Source organism: Mauremys reevesii, linkage group 12, assembly GCF_016161935.1.
Source record: "Mauremys reevesii isolate NIE-2019 linkage group 12, ASM1616193v1, whole genome shotgun sequence".
NCBI lineage: Eukaryota > Metazoa > Chordata > Testudines > Geoemydidae > Mauremys > Mauremys reevesii.
Genome location: NC_052634.1, coordinates 29,697,256 through 29,713,465, shown reverse-complemented (window position 1 = coordinate 29,713,465; position 16,210 = coordinate 29,697,256). Strand labels below are relative to the sequence as shown.

Genomic DNA, 16,210 nt, shown 5'->3' with positions numbered 1-16,210 from the left:
GCTCTCCCACTTCACAAGCATGATTCAACCTCCCCTCTACTATGGGCTGTGACATCATTGACCTCCCCCTCTCCAAGGCAGACAGTAGAAGCCCCGCCCGACCAGAGAAGGGGGGGGTTTCCCACAACAATCATACTCATGGTTGCAAAGAAACCCCCACAAACCACTGCTAGGACAGGATCTGCTGTTTTCCTTATGACCATGAGCTGCTCCCCACCAGGCACCACACCCCATTCACACGCCTTTGGTCACTATGTAGCTCAGTAGCAATCAATGCCCCGAAGTGACTCCGGCGCAGGCACCCACAGCACGAACTCCCCACGCCGGATTCTGTCCACACGCAGAGAATTCTCTCCGCCGGGCTTCTTCGGTTCCTCTCGCTGCTCTCCGTCCTGCCGCCAGACACTGCTCATCTGCATAACCCCGCCCATGGACACGTGACACCTTCTGTCATTTCAATCTCGAGTGGATGAGTTGCCTGCGGGGAGTGATCACGTCACCGTACGTCACAGCCGCTGGGCGGGGATTGTCTGTGAGCCCCGCGCTGGGGGCGGGGCTTCAGGGAGAGACCCAGCCCCATAGACAGACTGGGGTAGGGAGATAGTGGGGGGCGGGATGAGGGGCTGGGGGGAGAAAGGGGGAGGAGGATCCAGCCGTATAGACCTGTAGGGGCAGGGAGATATTGGGGCAGGAGGAGAAGGGGTTGGCAGAGACCCAGCCTGGGGTGCCGGGGAAAGGGGGTGATTTGGAGGGAACTGGGGAGGAGAAGAGACACATGGCAGGACACACGTTGGGACAGGGAAACTGACTCACTCCGAATACACTCGGAGCAGGGCAGGGCGGAGGCAGATCATGCTGGTCCCAGGGTAATTTCGGGGGGTTCTGATGCCCCACTCAGCCGGGGGGCTCCCCTCTGGGCTGAGGAGCCCTGGGGTGGGGCGGGTGTAGGGGCTGGGTGTGTGTGTCAGGCTGGGGGAGCTGCCTGGGCAGAGGGGCTGGAACCAGGGCGGCTCCAGGCACCAGCACACCAAGCGCGTGGTTAGGGGGGGCAAGCTGCAGGGGGCTCTGCTGGTCACCGCGAGGGTAGCAGGTACCCCCAACCCCTCCCCCACTCTACCCCCCTCGTCCCACTGCCCTCCCAGAGCTGGGGGAGAACCCAGGAGTCCTGGCTCCCAGCCCTGCCCCTCCCCCGTATTTCCATATGGCTCCATCCAACAGACCCCCTGCCCCCGAGTCGGGAGAGAGGAGGCCAAGGGAGAAGCAGGCGGGGAGGGGGCACTGGGGGCACCGCGTGGCGCTGTGGGGGGGGGGTCTCGGGGGAAGCGGCGATGCAGGGGCAGGGATTAGAGGGAACAGGTGGTGCAGGGGTGGGGTCTCGGGGGAAGGGGTGGTGCAGGGGCGGGGTCCCAGGGGGAAGGGGCGGGTCTCGAGGAGAAAGGGAAGCTCAAGGGTGGGAACTCGGGGAAGGGGCCATGTGGGGTGGGTCTTTGGGGAAAGGGTGCAGGGAGGGGTGTATGGGGGCAATGTGGGGAGTCGGGGAAGGGGCGGAGGAGGTGGGGTATTGGGGACAAGGGCAATGGGAGGCGGTGCCTTGGAGGAAGGGACGGGGCAGGACTTCAGGGAAAGGGGCGGGATTAGGGGAACAGGCGATGTGAGGTGGGGACCTCGGGGTTAGGGGCAGAGTGAGGGCAGGACCTCGGGAAGGGGCGGGGCTTTGGGGCGGGCACAGCGGGGCTCGGAGAAGGAGCAGGACTCACTCAGGCCGGGGCGGGTCTGTCCGGGGTGACACTGTCCCTGCAGCGGGTGTTTGAGCCGGGCTCCCGGGTGGGGCCGGGGCAGCGGGAGTCGGGGTGACACGCGGCCGGTGCCTGGGCCCGTCGGACCCACCCGACCCGCTCACACCCAGCCGGGGTTACAAGGGGCGCGGGAACATCCCGCGGGCGGACACGGGATCCAGTCCCGGGCAGAGCCAGACCCGGCCCCGCCCGCCAGGGGTTGGGGTGGGGAGGCGTTGCGGGGGTGAAAGGGGCGGCGCGGCGCGGAGCACGTTCCTGCACCGGGCGGGCGGGGCTCCTGGGGCGGGGCGGGATGAGGAGTTGCGCTGGGTGGGGAGGTGTCAGGTTGACCCAGGGACCCGCCTCACCTGGGCTGGAGGACGGAGGCGCCCGGGCAGGCTGGGAGTTGTAGTTCCTGGCTCGTCTCAGAGCGGAAGTGATGAGCCGGTTGCTCAGACAACGCGCCCCCTCCCGGTGCACTCTGGGAAGCGTAGTTCTCTCTCTCTCTCTCTCTCTCTCTCACACATGCGGCCTCTATTGGAGGAGGGGCCGTAACTCGTCACTTCGCCGCGCCCCTCCCCGCTCCCTGATTGGCGGAGAGAGCGCGGGACAGAGACTCGGCGCGTGGGGGGAGGCCCCGGTTCCCTTGCCCCGAGGCTGCGCTGCCTCCCCCCCGCCCCGGGCGCGCGCTGCGGCCGTTGGGATTCGAATCCCGCGTAGGATCCGGGCGGGGGGGGCGGGCAGAGGCAGCGCGGAGTGAAAGGGCTTACCCCCCCCCCAGCTGGGCCTGGGGGGCAGCGGGGGGGGGCTGAGCTGCCTGGGAGCAGCCCCACAAGCGGCAGCCTGGGGCCGCGGGGCCCCTCAGCCCCACCCCCTCCTCTCCCTCTGTAGGGCCCCAACAGCCCCTTCAACCCTCCCCCACCTGCCCCTGCAGTGTCCCCCCGTCCCCTGTGACCCTCCTGCCAGCCCCACCCCCGGTGTCCCCTCCCCCACCCCCCACTGCCCGGCCTTTCCCTTCGCCCCCCCGCCCTCAGCGCCCCACCCCGACCACCTTCTCTTGCCCCACCCCGACATCCTCCTCAGCGGCCTGCCCCTGCCTCCTCCTCCCCATCCTCAGCGCACCGCCCCCTTCATCCTCCCCGTCCTCAGCACCCTGACCCTGACCACCTCCTCTCGCCCGACTCCGACCTCCTCCGCCCCCCCGTTCTCAGCACCCCGACCCCCTTCCTTCTCCTCTTGCCCCATCCCCACCCTCAGCACACCCCACCTCAGCGCCCTGCCCCTAATTGATTCCAACCCATTTCCCCACGGCTGGGCCCCACTTTCCCATCCCCCCCACTCCCCCAGTCCATCCCCAGGGTGTGAGGTTCCTCATCTCCAATCTCTGCTGCCCCCCAACCTGCTGGGTTCCCCTTTTCAGCCACAGTGGGGTCCTCCAACCCGCCCCCACCCATCCACTCTGGGCTCTAAATCCCACATTCCCACAATGCACCTTGGTAACCACACCCTCCTCTATCCCTAATCCCCCTCGTCCCTTCCCTGGGGTCCCCCTGGACACCCCAACCCACAGTCCGGCCCCCACATACATCCCAGTCACTCATCGCACGCTGAGCTAGTCCTTCAGGGGCCCCCACAGCCCCCCAAACTCCTCCATCCATGAGCCCCGTGGACCTGTGGCCGGGAAGTGGGGGAAGCTCCCACTTTGGCTGGGCTGGGTGTGGGTGTTAATCTTTTCCTGGCTTGTGTGTGCTGATCTCACCAAGGCTTTTTGCTCCCTCAGGGTGGGGGGTGGTTTTGGCTGAAGGTGACATGGTTTGGTAGCCCTGTGGATGCTGCGTGGTGTCTGGAATGGGGTGTGTGTGTTCCCATCATGCCCCTTCCCCTCTGCCTGCAGAGCTGAGCACAGACAGGTCTGAGGAGCAGAGCAGGAGCTCTGGGAAGGAGAAGAGCAATACGAAGATGGAGTCTAAGACGAGGCCAGGTGACTTCTGTGGAGGGAGACATGCTGGACAGCGCCAAGGATTGGGGAGACAACCAGGTGTGAGCCCCGGGCTCAGATTTCTAATTGTAGCTGTGATGGCAGAATGGGAGGAGGGTTGAAGCCGGAGCCCTGGGGTGCGTGAGTAGCGAGAAGAGGAGCCTCGCCACCATTGCTTTTTCTTTTCCTCTTGTGTTGTGTTTCATACCAAGGGAAAAGGAGTCGCGGAGACGGAGTCCAGCCCCGAGGTGAGATGGCAAGTGAGCGAGAGCAGTGACAGGGTGAATCCTGTTGATGCCAGGCAAGACCTGCCCAGCTGGGATGAGAGTAGCTGTCTCTGTCAGTGAGAGAAGTATCTGGTTTGGGAAGGGCTCTGGTCACAGCCCCCCTGGCTCCAGGCAGGGACGTCCCGTTACCTGGGTGTGGGTTTCTGGACTAGCTGTGGCTTCAAGGGAGATGATGTTGCCATTTGTGGGGCTGATCATCTCTCTGGCCAGGAGTGGTGTGTGCTCCTAGCAGAAGGTTGGATCCATGAGGGTGACTCCTTGTTCTGAGTTTCTTTCTTCCTCCGAGGTTTCTGTCTCTGTGTTGGACAACTTACACTCAAACTTTCTCTCTGCTTTCATGGACACCTGTCATGTTCAGTTGCCCGCATCATCTTCCCCCCTGCCCTCCCCAGTCTCCTATGGGCTCAGCTGGGTCTATCTGCCCACGGGCAGGGTCTCTGCCATACTGGGAAGGATGTGTCCTGCCTGCCAGGATAAGGGGTTGCTCCTCCCACCCCTTATCTTCGGGGAGACCTCATTGCTGTAACTGGGTCACAGCGTGAGTGGCCAGTCATGTCTTTGGGGCTGTGGGGCTGAGACTGAGAGGGGTGGGCTCGCGGTCATGGCTTTGGGCACAGGAGAAGAGGGGCTGCGATTAGAGATGCCCAGAACCCCCCTTATCACCTGCTAGCTCCATTACTGCATCACCCAAAAGCCTCGCTCAGGGTCCACTATGCCTCCTTGTGCTGGGCACTGCAAGGCCAATCAGAGGGACAGTAGGATGCATGAGGAAATAGATGAGTGTGTGAGGCAGATGGGTGAAGGGGGGTGTGTGGCATACATTGGGGACGGATGGGGGTTGAGGGTTGGATGGACAGCGGGACAGATGGAGAGCTGCAGGGACGGATGGTGACAGGCTGGACTTGTGATGGGTTCAGCTCATGGCCGCTGGCCCTGTCATCTCCTGCCCGCATCTGCCCGTCTGACTCTGCCCCTGTCTCTCACAGGCAGCACTCAGCAGAGTCTGGCCCTGTTGTTACACTGGTGCCTACATCCAGTGCGCACCTGTGTGTTATGTGCTCCTGGAGAGCTCAGGCGGGGACAAGCGTGCGGCTCACGGCTGCTGAACCAGCTACTCCAAAACTGCCACAGATCTCCCCCTCCTTGGGCAGCAAGACCCTGGCCGGGGGGCAGGGCCGCCCAGAGGGGGGGGCAAGAGGGGCAATTTGACCCAGGCCCCGAGCCCCACAGGGGCCCCCACCAGAGTTTTTCGGGGCCCCTGGAGCGGGATCCTTCACTCCCTCCGGGGGGCCCGGAAAACTCTTGCGGGGCCGGGCGCGGGAGCTTCTCTGCTCCCGGTCTTCGCCGGCAGGGGGTCCTTCCGCTCCGGGGCGGAAGGACCCCCCGCTGGCGAATTACCGCCGAAGACGGAGTGGGACCCGCCGCCGAAGTTCAGCTCGGTTTTCGGCGGTAATTCGGCGGCGGGGAGCCCTTCCCTTCCGGGACCCTCCGCTGAAGTGCCCTGAAGACCCGGGGCAGGGGCCCCCCTCCGCCGAATTACCGCCGAAGACCGGGCTGCACTTCGGCGGCGGGTCCGGCTTCGGCGGTAATTCGGTGGCGGGGGGGGGGGTCCGCCGCGGGTCTTCGGGGCACTTCGGTGGCGGGTCCCGGAACGGAAGGGCCCCCCGCTGCCGAAGACCCCAGGCCCCCGGAATCCTCTGGGCGGCCCTGCCGGGGGGTTCCCTGTCCCTCCTCGCTGCCTGCTCAGCACAGAGACCAAGGTCACCTGGCTTTGCCCAGCCTCTAGCTGGAGCTTCTCCAGCCCCGAATTGCTGGTATCCAGCCTGGCCGGAGCTGGTGCGATGTCCTAGCCGAGTCCATTCTTTCTCCCCGGTAGATGACGATTTTCCCCACTTCAGTTAGTTGCTCTTTCTCTGCTTCCCCATAGCCCCTCCCCACTTATAGTGACCCCTGCTGGCCAGGCACGGGAGTGTCCTGTAGGTGCCTTCTCGTAGGAGCAGTGACTCCTGGTGGCGAGGGGCAGCAATGCCTGGCATGTATCCCCCTAGCATTGCTGCAGCGACCCCTGGTGGGCACTGAGGGCAGTTGCCTATGTGACCCCACCACTGCCATTGTGCCTGTGAGCGCTGGTGGGTAGGTGAGGCAGGGCCCTGTATGTATATCAGCCATTGGGGCAGTGCCGTCTCATGATCCCACTCTCATCTCGGTGACTCGTGTTCCCAGGTGGGGCAGTCCCTGTGTGTATTTACTCCACCCAACCCTGCATTGGGCCAGTGACCACTGGTAGCCAGAGGAATCAGTGCCTGAGGTGTGTTCTTCACCTCCCCCAAGGTGGCAGGGTGCCTGGGTGGCTGTGTCAGGCAGTGCCCTGGGTATCTTCCAACCCCTTTGTGGCAGTGAGCCCTGCTCCTGGTGTGTGTCACTCCCCCACTAGGGATGTGCACTGGTGGCCAAGTATGGCAGTGCCCTGTGTGTAGCCTCCTCCCTGCCCCCGCCCCCCAGGGTGACCAGATAGAAAGTGTGAAGAATCGGGACGGGGTGGAGGGTAATAGGCACCTACATAAGAAAAAGCCCCGAATATTGGGACTGTCCCTATTAAATTGGGACATCTGGTCACCCTATCCCCTCTACCCCTGTGCCAGGTATGGCAGGCACTGATCCCTGGCATCCCCGTGGGGCAATACGCTCTGTATATCCCCCTATTGGGGCAGTGACCCCTGCTGGTCAGGTGGGGCAGTGCCCTGTGTGTGTGTCCCCCTATTTAGGTAGTGACCCCTGGTGGCTAAGTGAGGCAGTGGCCTTTGATTTCCTCTTCTCTCCCCCGCCCCCTCTCTCTCTGGGGTAGGGCCCCCAGTTGGGGCACTACCCGATGTGTATCTCTACTAATTGGAGCAGTGACCTCCCCGTGGTGCCCTGGTGTGGCAGTGCCCTATTGGTATCTCCCTCCCCCTCTCCCCACACCATTGTGGTAGTGGCCACTTCAGGCAGTGGCCTGTTTATCATCCCCCCACACCACCACCACCATTGCAGCAGTGCCCCCTGGTGGCCATGTGCAGCAGTGCCCTGCATGTATCCCCCCAACCACTGCTGCAGTGACCCCAGGTGCCCAGTTTGAGTAGTAGCCTGTGTGTACCTCACCTCTTGGGGCAGTAACGTGTGGGGCCACGTAGGGCAGTGGCCTATATGTACCATCTCCTCTGGAGCAGTGACCACTGGTGTCTTGGTGCTAAGATGCAGCCACCTCTGGGGTACATGGTGGGGCTGTTTACAGGACAATGGGGACAGGCCCCCCCGTTCCAGGAAGTAGGGGAATGTCTGATGTTCGGGGCAGAGGGTTCCACCTTCTATTGAACTGTGATGCTCTGAGCACCTTTCCCCTGCATGAAGAAGACCCTGTGTGGCTCCAAAGCTGGTCCAGTAACAGGTATCACCTCACCTGCCTTGTGTCCCTGGTATTCTGGCCAGTGTCCAACTTCCCCTTCGCTGTTGGTCCTCAAACCTCTTCCAAGCAACCCCCACACCCAGTCCCTTAAGCTGCCAAACCTCCCTGGGAGCCCAACCCTGGCGGGAGGGCACCCCACCTGAAAACCCTACGGCACCATGGGAGTGGTAGTGTCCACTGCCTCCATCTCCCACCAGCCAGGACGGGCCCCACAGCACCATGGGAGTGGTCGTGTCTCCTGCTTCCATTTCCTGACAGCCGCTGCCAGGCCCAGCCCAGACTTCCCATTTCTGGTGCGAGTCCGGAAGCAGATGCTGCCATGAGGCGGTGCTGGGAAGGGTGGTGCTGGTGTCAGGAGAAAGCAGGAGGAGCAGGTGGGGTCTGTGCTCCTGCGGGGAGGTGCTGCCCTTGCTGTGAAAAGGCCCCGCCATTAGGGGAGATGTCATCTCCCTGCCCTGCCACGCTCTGCACCAGCCCCTGCTTGTCATGGGAGCAGGGCTGGCTCCAGGCACCAGGGTAGGAAGCAGGTGCTTGGAGCGGCTAATTCAAAGGGGCGGCCCGTCCGGTATTGGGGCAGCACGGCTGGGTCTTTGGTTTGGCGGCGGGTCCCTCATTCCCTGTCTTAGTCTTTGAGCTGCCGCCGAATTGCTGCCAAAGAGGAAGGGAGGGAGGACTCGCCGCCGAACTGCTGCAGAAGCAGCAATGTGGTTGAGCTGCCGCCGAAGAGCCACAGCTTGTCCTTTTCCCACCTCCTGCTTGGGCCGGCAGAAAAGCTGGAGCTGGCCCTGCACAGGAGGAGCAGGCTCCAGTCTGCGGAGCTACAGCAGGGAACCCCGCAGCAGGGAACCCCGCAGCCCAACACCTGTCAGGCACCCCCGTTCTCCATGCCCTAATCCCTGCTGCCCCCCCCCCACCCATCAGTTATACAACAGGAGGCAACTTAACTTCTGCTCACTGTTCCCGGTGGGACTCTAACAGAGCATGTCCTGGAGCCACTTAACTTCCACTCGCTGTTCCCTTTATAGACAGACAGTCAGAGCTCTCACAGGCTGGGCAGCAAGGAGATGATGCAGTTTGTCTCACCCCAGTGGATATTGCAGCCCTTAGTATAGAGGTTTGTTCTTTAAACATGGGGTCAGTCTCCTGTGGGGTTGGGCCACAGGAGAGCCCCGTGCCCCTTCCTGTGCTTCTAACCCTGCACTGTTCACCCTGCGTCCTCCCCCACGCCTCTAACCCTGTGCCCCCCTCTGGCACCCCTAACCCCTGCCTCCTCCTGCACCCGTAATCCCTGCACTGTGCCCCCTTTTCCCCTAACCCCTGCACCCCCTCCTGTGCCCACGTGGGGAAACTGACCTGGATGCACGGAGTAGCTGCATTGCTGCTCGCTCCCCCCGCCGCCCCTGAACACTGCTCCTCCGCACATCGCTAGGGGGCTGTGAGAGGGGAGCACGGAGCGACATCAGGGCTCCCTGCATCCAGGTCACCTTCCCCACCTGGGCTGCTGCTCTTGTCCTCCTTATGCAGCCCAGGTGGGAAGGTGACCTGGATGCAGGGAGCCCTGATGTCGCTCCTTGCTCCCCCCTTACGGCCCCCTAGGGGGGCACGGAGGAACATTGGGGGGAGCAGTATCCGCTCATCACCGCTCTCTCCCCCTTCTCTTCCCCTCCCTCCCCCCATGTTCCTATGCCAGGAGGGAGCAGGGAGAAAACTGGGCACCACCCCAAGCAGCACTCCCCTGCCAGCCGGGAGCAGTTTCTGACTTTACACCAGCAGCACACACCTCTCTGCTACTGTACAGCACCGCCCTTGACCATGGTACCCCTGGGCAATTCCCTGGTGTCACCCACCCCTAAGGCTGGCCTTGGCTATGGGCTTCAGAGGGAGTGACCAGACCAGGCGGCCATGGAGAGCTCCAGCCCCTGTTCTCCTCTCCCAGCTTCTAGCAATCAGAGGCCAGGGACATGCTTCCATGCTGATGACAGGTACTGCTCCATAATGATCCAAAGTACAGGGGCGGCTCCAGACCCCAGCACGCCAAGCGCGTGCTTGGGGCGGCATGCCACGGGGCGCTCTGCTGGTCCCGGGAGGCGGCAGGCGGCTCCAGTGGACCTCCCACAGACGTGCCTGCAGAGGGTCCGCTGGTCCCACGGCTGGGGTGGAGCATCCGCAGGCACGTCTGTGGGAGGTCCACCGGAGCCGCTGGACAGGCGACCGGCAGAGCGCCCCCGTGGCGTGCCACCGTGCTTGGGGTGGCAAAATGGCTAGAGCCGCCCCTGCCAAAGTACATTCATATTCCTCATCTGAGTCAGATGCCACCCACCGAAGATTGATTTTCCTGTCTAGTGGTTCAGGTTCTGTACTGTTCGCATCAGAGTGTTGCTCTTTGAGGACTTCTGACAACATGTTTCACACCTCGTCCGTCTTGGATTTTGGAAGGCTCTTCAGATTCTTAAACCTTCAGTCGAGCACTGTAGCTATCTCTAGAAATCTCACGTTGTACCTTCTTTGTGTTTTGTCAAATTTGCAGTGAAAGTGTTCTTAAATTGAACAACATGTGCTGGGGCATCACCCAAGACTGCCATAAAACGAAATATATGGCAGAATGCGGATACAATCATGGAGCAGGAGACATACAGTTCTTCATCAAGGTCTTCAGTCACAAATTAACGCATTATTTTTTTAACGAGCGTTATCAGCATGGAAGCATGTCCTCTGGAATGGTGGTTGAAGTATGAAGGCATATGGATGTTAGCATATCTGACACGTTAATACCTTGCAACGCTGGCTACAAAAGTGCCATGAGAGAGCCTGTTCTCACTTTTAGGTGACGTATATAAGACACGGGCAGCATTATTCTAGTAAATGTAAACAAACTTGTTTGTCTTAGCGATTGGCTGAACAAGAAGTAGGACTGACTGGACTCTAAAGTTTTACATTGTTTTCTTTTTGAGTCCACTTATGCAACAAAAAAAATCTACATATGCAAGTTGCACTTTAATGATAAAGAGATTGCACTGCAGCACTTTATATTTTACAGTGTAAATATTTGTAATAAAACTATATATAGTGAGCACTGTACACTTCGTATTCTGTGTTGTAATTGAAAATGTAGAAAAACAAAAATAAATTTAAATTGGTATTCTATTGTTTAACGATGTGATTAAAAGAGATTAATCGTGATTTTTTTAAAGTTAATTGTGTAAGTTAACTGCGATTAATTGACAGCCCTAGATTTGAATTTTTCTGTCACATGCAGGACAAGCTGGAATATCTGTGTCTATTGGGTTTCCAAGAAACCCAAAGCCCGCCCCATGCTAACGCATTCCCCCCCCCCCAGCCTAAGGGGAGGTTGCATAGGGCCTCAGAAACCCACTAATTGCGGGGGACAACTAATAAAAGAACAGGGACAGGAGTGCGGTCAAAGGGTCATAAGAAGGGAGCCTGACGGGGACACTGAGCAGAGAACCCCGGACAGCCCCCACTGCTCCTCGAAGGCGTCAAGGGAGCCAGCGGATGCCGCCCAGAGGAACTCTGCCCGGAGACGTGAACGGACTAAGGATCGGAAACAAGCCCCGCAGTCGCAGGAGCCTGGGGGGAATTGTGCTGTGAAATGGTTTCCTGTTCTGACATGTCCCCAATTGCCCTTTTTGCCCTAACAGGCTGCAGCGCAACATCCATGTTTTGCTCCAGCTCATTCCGTCCTCCCAGGGGCCGGGGAAGGGAAATGGCTGCAGTGGAGCCAGTTGAGGGAGGGATTATCAGGGAGTTGTTGGCGGGTTCCCGTGGCGGGGAGAAAGGGCAGTAAATACATAGGGGGTGGGAACTTCCAGGAAGGTTGGTCTGGGTGGGAGAGGGCAGGAAATCCCCAGGGTGGGGGACAGGGTGTGACAAACCTGCTGGGATTTGTTTACTGTGAGGCTCCAGCATTTCTCAAATGTGGCCAGCAGGGGCTTTTATTGTGGCCACAGCCTCCCGGGCTGTAACTGAGGGGGAGTCGGGGGCAGCAAAGCAGCGGCTCTTCCCCCGGGGCTGCCTGCAGGGGCTGGTCCCTACCCCCTTCCGGAGTCATAAACACTGCAGGAGCCGGCAACCAGTGGGAGTTCCCCTCCTCCCCACGTGCGGTGGGGCTCAGGCTTCAGGCTTCTGCTCTGGGATGGTGGGCGGCAGGCTCAGTCAAGATACATGGAACGTAGGCTGGGTGGGGAGAAGTCTGTGTAACTCATCCAGTTATTGATATACATGTGACCTCAAATACTACCAATCTGTGTGTCCCCACACACACACAGAAACCACCCCAACCAACCATCTCCCAAACAGACCCTCAGTCTGGAAAGCATTCATCCCTCATATTGTTGAAAAGACTCACAGCAAACAGAAGAATCCCAGCTTTCAAAACAATCCTCCAGCAAAACAAAGAAACTCACATCTGTAGACTCAGAAAACACTCCCAAGAAATTTTAACAATATGTTGTTATGAAGAAACCAAAGTGATAAAGAGACCTGATTTTTCAACTACTTTAAAAAAATCTTCTCAAATCAGCATCTTTAGAGTAAAACTTTTTCTGCTTTTCTAACCAGACAATTCTCCCCAGAAGGAGAGGCACTGGTCCTGGAGACACTGCAATACCAGGTCAATGCATGGGGTGAACAGAGCAAGCTTCTATTCCATCCCATTGTTTCAAAAATCAATTTAACATACAGTCCTTAAATAAAGGACCTATCAGATATTAAACTGATAAGAGCTCTAAGGAGCCAAGAAGCAATGCTGTGAGTCTCGGATGCTAGGCAGCCGCTCTTCCCCCACTGTTTTATACTTCAGCACGAGGAGCTCCCAGACACGCGCCAAACACCATTCACGAGGCTTTGATAACTAGGTAACTCAAAGTGATGATCACTTCCCCGAAATGACTCCACTGGAAGAATTCAAAGCAAGAGCCCTTAACACACAATTCTGTTCAAAGACAGAGAAGTCTTTCACCCTCCTTCCTCTTGCTGGTTTCCCTGTACACGCCTAATTTGCATAAACCCACCCACTGACCTGTGACTAACAATCTCTCACTGTTAACTCTTACAGCAAAACAGGCCAGAGAAAGCCTATGCAAGCGCTGTACTGCAGCCCCACTGCTCTTTTCTGCTCCTTCTCAAACGTACAGTCATCAGGCACAGATAAGATAGTTTTGCTCCATACCAGTCCAGTTTCTTGTCTAACCACTGCACACACATGGTATAATCCTACCCTGAGCTGATTCCCAACTTTTGCGCTCAATACAGGAAAACGAGAATTGAGAGAGAAGCTGTGCAGGGAAGTCTTCCTCAACTTGCACTCCACTCCCCAAGGGCCTTTCGGGCTCTTCTGTGGACTTCAGGTTCCATTTGATTGCCAAGGTTTATGGTCTTATTAATTAGCCATCTCCTAATGCGAGGATGCTACATGTCAGACTAAAGATTGATTTTCCAAAAGAGCTGAGAAACAGAACTAAAGCTGAGCATGAGGTGTTACATTACCTTGAGCATCCAGAATCTGACTGTGCCCTGGCAAGTTCAATGCTTCCGAAAGAAATCAGACAATAAGGAGCCCATCAGGTCCCCCTGCCAGCACCCAGATCTAGTCAATCTGCAGGGAAATAAGGAAAAGGCCATGAATAAAGAAGTCAGGAAATAACAAGCAAATGAAGAACGGATTTCTGTCCAATTTATCATCTTCTCAGCTACCAATCAAAGTTAAAGACCTAAAGTCAACCTATCGGCATAAGTACAGATGGTTGAATGGAAGTTAAAAGGAGCTGCTGTGGCAAGTGTTAGGAGCCTGCAAGCAGCATGCAGACGGTTTAAAAACGCTGCAATTAGAGGCTGCGACAAAGTTCCTCCTCTACCTTGGTGGGTCCTGTGCTTATTGGCAGATTTGCTCACCTCAGTGATCTTCCCCTCTGGTGGAACCCACAGTCTGGGTCAACTCCTCCTGGGTCTGATCAGGAGTTGGTAGGTTTGGGGGAACCCGGGCCTGCCCTCTACTCCGGGTTCCAGCCCAGGGCCCTGTGGATCGCAGCTGTCTATAATGCCTCCTGTAACAGCTGCATGACAGCTACAACTCCGTGGGCTACTTCCCCATGGCCTCCTCCAAACACCTTCTTTATCCTCACTACAGGACCTTCCTCCTGGTGTCGGATAACGCTTGTACTCCTCAGTCCTCCAGCAGCTACACCCTCTCCCTCTCAGCTCCTTGTGCCTCTTGCTCCCAGCTCCTCACATGCACACCACAAACTGAAGTGACTCCTTTTTAAACCCAGGTGCCCTGAGTAGCTCTGCCTTGATTGGCTGCAGGTGTCTAATCAGCCTGTCAGGGGTGCGGAAAGCCTGTGAACTGTACCCAGGTATGTTCACAAGCAATGTGAAAACGTGCAATTCCCGCTCACACTGCACAGGGGCAGCACAGCTCCGGGGTTCTCCGGAATCACACAATAATGCTGGCTTTGTTCCCACAGCACCTGGAGCTTTGCACAGTGAGACATGGGGGTGCTGCAGCCCCCACTGCAGCCCTCGGTCCCGCACCTCTGCTTCTCTGCAGGGAACTTGTTATGCCACGAGTGGGAGCAGGGAGACTGTGCAGGAGACCCAGGCCCACGCGCTGAGCACTGCGGCTCCAGTGCTGTGTTCGGGATTCATTTCTGCTCTCTGATAAAACTGCCCCAGGCTCCTCTGTCCAACTAATATTCGTCCAGGCTCCCTGGCGCTGTTAGTATCTGTCCAGAGCTCTCGCCAGCCCTGCCCCAGGAGAGCCGGGCGCTCGCCCTGCTCTAGGAGAGCCAGGCAGGCCCTGAGCACTAGACGGTGACCCTAGGCCAGTGGTGCCAGAACAATCTGTATAGTGGGGGGGGGGGGGCTGAGCCACCCAACCAACTGTAACCCCTGGGTGTGATGGAAACCACGCCGAGCCAGGGGCTGCTGCAGCCCCCCCAGTTCCAGCCCCTCTGCCCAGGCAGCTTCCCCAGCCTGACACACACACCCAGCCCCTGCACCCGCCCCACCCCAGGGCTCCTCAGCCCAGAGGGGAGCCCCCCGGCTGAGTGGGGAATCAGAACCCCCCGAAATTACCCTGGGACCAGCATGATCTGCCTCCGCCCTGCACTGCTCCCCATGTATTCGGAGTGAGTCAGTTTCCCTGTCCCAATGTGTGTCCTGCCCTGTGTCTCTTCTCCTCCCCAGTTCCCTCCAAATCACCCCATTTCCACTGCACCCCAGGCTGGGTCTCTGCCAACCCCCCTTCTCCCCTCCTGCCCCCAATATCTCCCTGCCCCTACAGGTCTATAGGGCTGGATCCCTCCTCCCCTTCTCCCCTCATTTCCTGTCTATGGAGAGGGGTGTCTTTTCTGCCATCCCCTCTCCTACCCCGCCCCATATCCCGCTGCCTCTAGGGGTCTATGGGGCTGGGTCTCTCCCCCCTCCATCCCCTCCCCTGCCCCCAATATCCCTCTGGGGCTCTGTGGGGCTGGAGCTGGGGCTCTCTCCCTGCCCCTGTGCTCCCCCCTGCACACGATGTCCTGGGAGTGACTCAGTTTCCCTGGACCAACATTTCACACACCCCACCCCCACTCGACATGTCTCCCTCCACCCCACCCCATTTCTCCTGCACCCCAGGCTGGGTCTCTGCCAACCCCCCTTCTCCCCTCCTGACCCCAAGATCCCCTGTCCCTGCAGGTCTATGGGGCTGGGTCTCTCCCTTCCCTCTTCTCCTCCCATCCCCTCATCCTTTCTTCCAATAGCTCCCCGCCCCAGACTGTCTATGGGGCTGGGTCTCTCCCTGAAGCCCCGCCCCCAGCGCGGGGCTCACAGACAATCCCCGCCCGGCGGCTGTGACGTGCGCTGGGGCTGTGACGTGTGCTGACGTGTTCACTCTCTGCAGGCGACTCCTTCACTCGAGACTAAAAGGACAGAAGGTGTCACGTGTCCATGGGCGGGGCTATGCAGATGAGCAGAGTCTGGCGGCAGGACGGAGAGCAGCGAGAGGAACCGAAGGAGCCCGGCGGAGAGAATTCTCTCCGTGTGGACAGAATCCGGTGGGGGGAGTTCGTGCTGTGGGTGTCTGCACCGGAGTCACTTCGGGGCAGTGATTGCCACTGAGCTGCATAGTGACCAAAGGCGTGTGACTGGGGTGTGGTGCCTGGCGGGGAGCAGCTCGTGGTGGTAAATAAAGCAGCAGAACCTGTCCTAGCAGTGGTTTGTGGGGGTTTCTTTGCAACCATGAGTGGGATTGTTGTGGGTGCAACTAGACCCCCCCCTTCTTGGGAAGGGGGGGCGGGGCTTCTACTGTCTGCCTTGGGGAGGGAGGGGTCCATGATGTCACAGCCCATGGTGGAGGGGAGGTTGAATCATGTTTGTGAAGTGGGAGAGCAACTTCCCCGGCTCCCACTCACTCTCCACTAGGGGGCTGGGCTGGGATCTCTAGGGAGGGAAGCACAAGAAAAAACAGTCTCCCCTATGAAACCCAGGAGTCCTGGCTCCCAGTCCCCCTGCTCTAGACCCCCCCCTCCCAGAGCCAGGGATAGAACCCAGGGGTCCTGGTGCCCAGCTGCCTCCCTACTCTGACCACTAGACCCCACTCCCCTCCCAGGGTGGTGCAGGGGTCACTGGGTCCGTGTCCCAGCTCTGCTAAGGGCGGTGACTGATTTTCCCAAAGTGCTTCCTTCTGAATCCAGCACATCTGCCCCCCCTGCCTGGTCACTGCCCACCC

The 16,210-nt window shown here is 59.1% G+C and overlaps 1 pseudogene; it reads right to left on the bottom strand.

Annotated features, from left to right (window-relative positions):
* Positions 1 to 12,075: 12,075 nt before the first annotated feature.
* On the bottom strand, positions 12,076 to 12,246 carry LOC120376469 (annotated as a pseudogene).
* Between the last annotated feature and the right edge of the window lie 3,964 nt (positions 12,247 to 16,210).